Below are 9,546 nucleotides of genomic sequence, written 5' to 3'. Positions count from 1 at the left end.
CTTTTTATGAAGTGCGTGTCTGCATAAAATTCATAATTTTGTGCACCAAAACCAATTCTTAGTACATTTTGCTCCACAGATTTCTTAATTCATTAGGATCATTGTCTTTACTATCATTCTGTGACTCACCAGCATCTGTGTTTGGATGAATAATTCTTGCAAAAACTATGTTTCAGGGCTCAAAGCTTTCTTTTTCCCACAATGGACAGTTATACAAAGTTTAATATAGTAATTACCTTTTATACATTTGATAAAAGTAACTTGTTTTAATTTATGAAAGAAAAATTTAATAAACTATAAAAATCTCTGTGAAAGCAATAAGACAAATGTATAAAAATGATTTTAGTTAGCTGAGCGTGGTGGCTCACGCCTGTAATCTCAGCTACTCAAAAGACTGAGGCAGGAGAATCGCTTGAACCTGGGCGGCAGAGGTTGCAGTGAACTGAGATCATGCCACTGCACTCCAGCCTGGGCGACAGAGCAAGAGTCTATGCCCCCCGACAAAAAAAAAAAAGATTTTATATCTTCTTTATCATAGATGTTGACTTACTGGAACAAGAGCAAAATCTGCATTAGATGAGAGGCTCTAAACTTCTCCATAAGTTGGTGTTCAATAATAGTGTTTTTTAAGGTCATTGGAGACTTCTGTGAGCATCCATCCACCACAAATAACTCCACATTTGTGTTGTCTGCTTTTGTTTATTTATTTATATATGAGAAAGAAAGTCTTGCTCTGTCACCCAGGTGGAGTGCACTGGCGTAATCTCGACTCACTGCAACCTCCGCCTCCTGGGTTCAAGCAATTCTTGTGCCTAAGCCTCCCGAGTAGGTAGGTGGGACTACAGGCGTGTGCCACCATGACCAGCTAATTTTTGCATTTTCAGTAGAGACAGAGTTTCCCCATGTTGGCCAGGCTGGTCTCGAACCCCTGGCCTCAAGTGATCTGCCTATCTCGGCCTCCCAAAGTGCTGGGATTACAGGCATGAACCAGTGCACCTGGCCTATTGTCTGTTTCTAGATGGCCTATTTGAATTATGTCTGAACATGACACACATGTAGCCTCATCAATTTGTTTTCCTTTTGTTCTGTTTTGTTTTTGAGACAGCGTCTCACGTTGCTCAGTCTGGAGTGCAGTGACACCATCACAGCTCACTTCCAACCTTGACTTCCCTGGGCTCAGGTGATCCTACCAACTCAGCCACCCAAGTAGCTAGGACTACAGGCACATAACACCATGGCCAGCTAATTTTTGTAATTTTTTTTGTAGAGATGGGGTCTTGCTATGTTGCCCAGGCTAAATTTGTTTCCCCAAATGTAGATATTAGAAAACGTGGGATTTGTTTTCATTGATTGTGAAAGTGCAAGTCCTCCTCTATGTTGTTGCTGACTACTGACAACACTTTAAAACTCCCAGTGTGTAAAGCAAGAATTTCATGGAGATACTTTGCTCCTGCAATTTCTATTCTGTTAAAAGAAAAATCTACTCCATCTAGGGTAATATTGCTTTTACATCAGCCAGATACATAATTCCATCCTGAGTTATTTTATTGCAGCTGACATCAAGGCAGCATAGGCTACTGTTCAGACACGTGAATAACACGTAAATGTTGTATACTACAGTTTTTTATATTATGCTTACACATGTGTAGTTGAACAAGGCAGTTATTTTCTTTCAACATATGGCCTAGGTGGGCCGTGCACTCTTTCTGTTTGCCATACAGCACAGGTCAGTTTAGGTTTATTCCCTTAATTGCTTTGTTTTTAGTTAGTACTGTAGCAAATGCTATCAGACTTTGCATTCCCAGATCACAGTAACCCAGACATACTTTCTCTAAGGATGAATTAATTTGCAGCATTGCAGCAAAAAATGTTCCACTCTTTTTTTTTAATCTTGTTTCCAGTAATTCTTAGGTATTTCAGAGTTCTGTTCTTATTTACTGCTTTGCCAATCAATTCTCCACCTTGGCTGAATGCAGTGGCTCACACCTGTGATCCCAGCACTTTGTGAGGCCGAGGCAGGTGGATCACCTGAGGTCAGGAGTTTGATACCAGCCTGGCCAGCATGCTGAAACCTTGTCTCTACTAAAAATATAAAAATTAGCCAGGGATGGTGGCGCATACCTGTAATCCCAGCTACTCGGGATGCTAAGGCAGGAGAATTGCTTGAACCTGGGAGGTGGAGGTTGCAGTGAGCCAAGATTGTAGTACCACTACACTCCAGCCTGGGCAACAGAGCGAAACTCTGTTTAAAAAAACAAAACAAAACAAAAAAAACACTCCTCCTTCAGGCCCAGTATCATCAAACATAAGGTTTAAGTAAATGAGATTAAGTTATTTCTGAAGCAGTTTTACACTATAGTATGTGTCAACATCACTTATGAGGTTGTATCTAACATCCAAACTCTTAATATATAACTGATTCTTAAAAAAAAAAAAAAAAGAACTAAGATTGTGCAGTGACACTATCATAGTTCACTGAAGCCTTGAACCCCTGGGCTCAAGTGATCCTCCTGCCTTGGCCTCCCAAATTTCTGAGATTACAGGCATGAGCCACTGCACCCAGGCTAGTTAACTATTTAAAATTCTAGAAAGAACCCAAAAATCTTCACCTGTTACTCTTTTTACTGGCAGTAAGTAATTATTAACAGCAATGTTTAATGTGCTTCCTTCTTCTAGTTATGCCCATTGGGGTCAATGCCAGAGTTGTGGCCAGAATGGGTGGCAGAGGGGGTGAACCAGCCAGGGCAAGAGGTGGCATCCTACCAGCTGCTCCACGTATTCCTTTTACCCCACAGGCTGCAGCAGCTGTGCCACCATTCAATACTAACTGGTTTCTTTGGGGGGTGTTTGTTTGTTTAATTTTTGAGACAGGGTCTTGCTCTGCAGCCCAGGCTGGAGTGCAGTAACGTAACCATGGCTCACTGCAGCCTCAACCTCCCTAGCTCAAGTGATCCTCCCAGTTCAGCCTCCCGAGTAGCTGAGACTATAGGTGTACACCACCATTCCTGGCTAATTTTTTAATTGTTTGTAGAGATGAGGTCCCTACCTCATCTCTTTAATTGTAAAGAGATAAGCCTTTACAATAATGTTAGATAATTCACTTTAGAGAGAAAAATGACCTTCCAAAAGATTTGTTTTGATTCTATAAATTGTATGAAGAAACTCTATTACTGAAATTAACTGATATTCTATTTTAAGCATCTGATAACACTGGGAGAAAAAAAAAACAGCCACCATTTAACTGTTTGCAAAGCCTTTCCTTCTGCTAATGGAGCCAACACCTTAATAGCTATTGCTCCACTTTTCATAAGTGTGCAAAAGACGTTTCAATAAAAACGGGCAAAATTAATTGAAACATTGATTTAATTCAAAGGTGTGCTTCACAAAATGATATGTAAATAGGCTTTCTACATCTTCATATTTTAAATTTTTGTCTCTGGGTATAGTCTTTTAAAATTAAGTATTCACTTTTAAAGCAGAAGCCAGTGTTTCTTTAACTGATTTGTTTCTTTCGGATTTTCAGCAGTCGGTGATAATACCATGGTCCCTATGGTAGATGTAAATAGTGGCAAACATGCTGTTCAAATAACACGTCCACCATTAATGTTCTTAAGAAATGGAAACACAGTCATTTTTTCATTAAACATGTATGTTATGGGTTGAATTGTGCCCCACCCCACCCCCACAAATGTGTATATTAAAGTCCTAGCACCAGTACTGCAGAATATGATCTTATTTGGGAATAGGGCATTTTAGGCTTAATTAGTTAAGATGAGGTAATACTGGAGTAGAGTGGCCTCTAATCCAATGTGACGGTGTCCTTATAAAAAGGGAGAAATTTGGACACAGACATGAACACAAGGGAAATACCATGTGGAAATAATGGCAGAGAATTGGGGTGATATTTTTGCAAGCCATGGAATGCCAAAGTTTGCCAGCAATTCACCAGAAGCTATGGTAAAGGCATGGAACAGATTCTCTTTCATAGCCCTCAGAAGGAACCAATCCCACTGACACCTTGATTTTGGACTTCCAGCCTTCAGAACTTTGAGACAATGAATTTAAGTGCTTTAAGCAACCCACAATTGTGGGTACTTTGTTATCGCAACCTTAACAGACTCATATAATGAGCTTACATTAGTTTTAAGTACATTATTGCTAAAAAGGCTTATTATAAAATAAAAATGCATTACCACTCAATAGCATAAGTAAGTCATTTTATCATTTTATATGTGAATTGTGCAATGAATGACAAAATATAGTACTAAAAATTCCCGGCCAGGCGTGGTCGCTCATGCCTGTAATCCCAGCACTTTGGGAGGCTGCAGTGGGTGGATCACCTCAGGTCAGGAGTTCAAGACCAGCCTGACCAAGATGGAGAAGCCCCGTCTCTACTAAAAATACAAAATTAGCCCGGCGTGGTCACGCATGCCTGTAGTCTCAGCTACTCAGGAGACTGAGGCAGGAGAATCGCTTGAACTCAGGAGGTGGAGGATGCAGTGAGCCTAGATCGCAGCATTGCACTTCAGCCTGGGTAACAAAAGCAAAACTTCGTTCCAAAAAAAAAAAAAATTCCCATACTTCTCAATACACTTTTATAGTAGGAGTGTGCTGCCTTTATTCCCTGCATGTATCTCCTGTACTTCTAACCAATGTACTTCTAACCAACAATTTATTATATTTCTCACTCATATCCAGGGACTGGCAGACTGGTGGATATTTGCATCTTGCAAGCTAAAACACATGCCAGGCACAGGTCATGGCACAACTGGCTGATCAACTAAGTGGCTGGAAGGAACAGCTGTGTGAATTAATAACTTCACTCACTGCCACCTGAGACCAAATTCAGCTGACCCTCACCACTCATGTCCAAGTGAACTTTTTTATATTCACAGATTCCCTGAATGGGTATCTTCAAAATGGAGCATAAGTTATTCTATGTCTGGAAAGGGCTGGGGAAAGAGTGATAACCTGATCATATTTAAAATTTAACATGTGTGTACCTGAAGTCTCTGTCTGATGCACTTACATCTCACATACTACTAGAAGAGACCGTGACAGAAGCTGGAAATAGAAAGTGAAGGCTTACCAAAATCATCTCAGATTATTAAAATGCATCTATTGCATTATAATATTTTATTTAAAATGATAATAATATTTTATTTAAAATGAAAAATCCAGGAAGATGCTAAAGTGAGCGGGCAGTAGGATATGTGGTCCCTTTTTTTTTTTTTTTTTTTTGACACAGTCTCACTCTGTCACTCAGGCTGGAGTGCAGTGGTGCAATCATGGCTCACTGCAGTCTTGATCTCCCCAGGCTCAGGTGATCCTCCCACCTCAGCCTCCCAAGTAGCTGAGACTACAAGTGCATGTCATCATGGCCAGCTAATTTTTGTATTTTTTGTAGATACGTTGTTTTGTCAGGTTGCCCAGGCTGGTCTCGAACTCCTGGGCTCAAGTCATTTGCCCACCTCAGCCTCCCAAAGTGCTAGGATTACAGAGGTGAGCCACCATGTTCCATCTGTGGTCACCTATATCATAAGGCTTTCTGGTAGATTGTTTCCATAATCGTTCCAAGTGAATTATGCTACCTTGTATACATACCAGTGGTATACCTAGTACATTTGACCCACAGAACAATTTTTTAAACAAAATTTATTGGTAATGCAAAATAAACCATCATTCTCTTTAGGCCCTATAAAGGTATGAGTCCCCTGTTACTGACTTTACCTAAAATACAGGAAACTTTTCTCATTTATAGGCTCAAATTGGTTGTTTTATTTTTATTTTTCTCTCAGCAACATTTTCCTCAATTACATCTTTGATTTTTGTTTCTGTTCCCGTTGTTCTCATTTGCTTCTCAGGCAATCCTATACTGATTAAATTGGATTTTTTTTTTTTTTTTTTTTTTTACTCTTCTCCGTCTTTATCATCTCCTTTCTCATTATTTTGATCTGTTTTTGTGGCCTTTTCTTTTTTTAGAAAATTCTCAGATCTGCCCTCTCCATCGCAAATCCCATTTTCTCTGTACTTATTTTGTTCTTTACTACTTTCAAAGCAAACTTACAAATAACAAATATAAAAGATACTTAGGTCCCACACCTAGAGATACCAATTGAATACTCTGGAGTGTGGCCCAAGCAAGTTTTTTTTTTTTTTTTAATTGTGGTAAAATATACATAGCATACAATTTGTCTTTTTAGCCTCTTTTACGTGTGCAATTCAGTGTCATTAAATACATTTACATTGTTGGCAACCATAACCAGCATCTATTTCCAGAAATTTTTCATCTTGCAGATAATTTTTAACAACTCCCTCTTTAACATGAAGAAACGATTCTCAGAAATAATCATAAAATAAAATCAATCATAATAATGACCATAAAAGAAACATAGTAAAAATGTTCTTCTATTCAACTTTTATACAATACTGCCAATAAAAAATAAAGAGCAAATATACTAAAAAGCACAATGATTTATTTAATGGCTTTTCTGTCTGCCTAACCATTTGAACTTTGACCCTTTGGCTCAAGCAATCCTCCTACCTCGCCTCCCAAAGTGCTGGGATTACAGGCATGAGTCACTGTGCCCAGTCTGATTTCCAATTTAGAATCTACTGTATAAATTCAGGAATAGGTAGTGCTATGGAGATTGGAGACAGGATCCAAGGGAGCTCAATTTATTCATAAATGTTGCAAATGTAATCTTGCAACCAACACAGGTAGCTGAATCTATGTATGTTGGAGGCGACTATATAATTGGAAGTTCTCTGAATTAGCTACCATGTAGAATAAAATGTTTATTTAAAAAGTAATAAAAATGTGGCTGGGTGAGTGATGAAAACAACTCTTAGTGGAGAGGGGAGCTGGAAAGGGGATGGGAAGGGCAGGTTGCTCTCTCCTGAGGTTAAGTCACCTCTCAACCTCACGCCTAGTGGCTCATGCCTGTAATATTAGCACTTTGGGAGGCGGAGGCAGGTGGATCACTTGAGGTCAGGAGTTCAAAACCAGCCTGTCCAACATGGTAAAACCCCGTCTCTACTAAAAATACAAAAAATTAGTGGGGCATGGTGGTGAGCATCTGTAATCCCAGCTATTTGGGAGGCTGAGGCAGGAGGATCCCTTGAACCTGGGAGGCAGAGATTGCAGTGAGCCACGATCATGCCACTGCACTCCAGTCTGGGCAACAGAGCGAGACTCTGTCTCATAAAAAATAATAAAATAAAATAAAATAAAATGTAATAGTATCTGTAACAATTATTAAAACTAAACCAACAAAATAATTTTTCAGGAAGGAGTATGCTATCATTGCCATTATCTAGAATTAATAGCTCACTGTGCTAATAAAAATAAAAGTAATTTTTAGTAGGTTTTAGTACTGTTTCAAGATTCTCAATGGACAATACATCTGCTTAGTGCCTGGTCTTAGGATAGGCTGCTCTCACGGTCCCACCCTTGGCATACCACTGGTTCATACCTTGTTAGTCCCTTCCACTGATCCAATGATAGAGGTTGGAAGAAGAGAAATTCTAGGCAGACAGGGGCGGGTCTCTGGCAAAACCCCACCTTCCAGCTGAAAAGCCTGAAACCCAGTGCCCAAAGTGAGAACTTCCATCCCTGTGTGCCTACTCTTTCCCTTCCTATTGGTTCTTTCTGAATAATGTCTTTCTACCAATTGAATGTTGCCTTTTCCAAAACTGTCTACAGCCTTCCCCACCTCATCCTGTGTCTATAAAGATTCCAGACTCAGCTGACAGAGGAGAGAAGTGGCTTGATGTTGGGAAGAAGCAAGCTGACTTCAGAGAAAGCAGCTGGATGTCAGAAAGAGGCAATTTGACTTCAGAAGAGAGAAGCAGAGAGGTGACTTAACCTTAAGGGAGAGCAACTTGCCCTTCCCATCCCCTTTCCAGCTCCCCTCTCCACTGAGAGTTAATTTCATCACTCAATAAAATTCTACACATTCACCATGCTTCGGGTCATCTGTATGACCTCATTCCTTTTGGGCACCAGAAAAGAATTCAGGATACACTAAGCATGGGTACCCCAAAAAAACTGTCATACTGGCCCTTTGCCCTCACTGGTAGAGGGCAGCTGCCCCATGTGACACTGCTGTTTGTGGATAGTGGAACTAAGGGAGCATTGTAACATACCCTCTGGGGCCTTGGAGTCACAGGCACCCCAACCTGGATGCTGCCATGGGGCCTGCATGGAGTTTGCTCCTGCTAGTACTAAAGCAGCTGGTTCCTACACTTGCTCACCCGAGCACTCCCTCCCCTGAGGATTGCAGCACAGCAGACCTGAGTGAGTGGAGCTTGCTCCCGCAGGCACCTAAGTTCTCCCACCTGTGAGGGGTTGAGTGGGGTGGACTGAGTTAACGGGGCACTTCTGTTGCAAGTCCTGCAAAGGGGTCAAGAAAATATCCTGCAGCACCACATTGACTCTATGCTTGGCCCTGTGATTTGCTTTGCCCTCTCTTATAGCCTTGAGGTTGCCATATGAAAAAGCCTGAGCTAGTAGCCTTCATGCTGGAGTCATTTGACCCAACCAACAGCAGCACTAACCGCCAGGCATGTAAGTGCATTTTTCAGACAATCTAGCCCCAGTCAAGCTACCTCACAATTTCAGTCACATGAGTAATTTCCAGCAAAACCGATAGAAGAATATCTCACTCGAGTCCAGCTCAAATTGCACTGGCCCATAACATTTTAGCAAATAAAAGGGATGGTGTTTCAAGGCACTAAGTTTTGGGGTTGATTTTTTGTGCAGCAATAGGTAATTAATATACCATTGTAATAATTTTGGTTTTTATTTTGAGTGGCATGGGAAGACATTCGAATATTTTGAGCCAGAGTGACATGATCTGACCTTTCAAGAAGATTACTCTGGTTGCTATGTTGGGAAAAAAACAAAAAAACAAAAAACACAACAACATAGGTAACTAAAGAAAGGAGGGAGACAATTTGGCAAGGTGATACAGTGAGCTAGATGAGACATGATGGTGGCAGTTGGGTAGTAGCAGTGCAGATGGTGAGAAATGGTCAGAATCTGGGTTCTAAATTAAGAGAAAGTTTGCTGATGGATTGAATGTGAGGTGAAAGAAAGAGAATCAGAAGGCTCATGGATTTTTTGCCAGATGATAACATGAGAAAGAGTGCAAAACTCTTTTTGTAAGCTGGGGGAAGATAATAACATGAGGGATTCTGTTCAGGAATGTTAAGTTAGAAATACCTGTAGACATCTAGTCTGCAGGACAATGATTCAGGATTTATATATGAGCTATAAACTTAAGAGTTGTGAGCATATTAATAAGATTGAAAGCCATGAGGCTAGATGGAATTTTCTAGGGATTTAGAGCAAATTGAGAAGATCCAATAACTAAATTCTGAGACAGACATTTTTGAATGAGTCACATGAGTAATTTCCAGCAAAACCAATAGAAGAGTATCTCACTCGAGTGAGTTTACAGAATGTTTAGAGAATGTTTAGAGAATCTGTTCTCAAAGTATGATCTGTGGTCCCATGGGGTTCCCTAACACTCTTACATGGAG

At 40.3% G+C, this 9,546-nt stretch overlaps 1 pseudogene; it reads right to left on the bottom strand.

Annotated features, from left to right (window-relative positions):
• Positions 1-532: 532 nt before the first annotated feature.
• Positions 533-7,473, bottom strand: LOC111540660 (annotated as a pseudogene).
• Positions 7,474-9,546: the final 2,073 nt, after the last annotated feature.

The sequence above is a fragment of the Piliocolobus tephrosceles genome, chromosome 10 (assembly GCF_002776525.5).
Source record: "Piliocolobus tephrosceles isolate RC106 chromosome 10, ASM277652v3, whole genome shotgun sequence".
NCBI lineage: Eukaryota > Metazoa > Chordata > Mammalia > Primates > Cercopithecidae > Piliocolobus > Piliocolobus tephrosceles.
The sequence above is the reverse complement of the archived record's forward strand: the minus strand, read 5'-3'. Positions and strand labels throughout refer to the sequence as shown.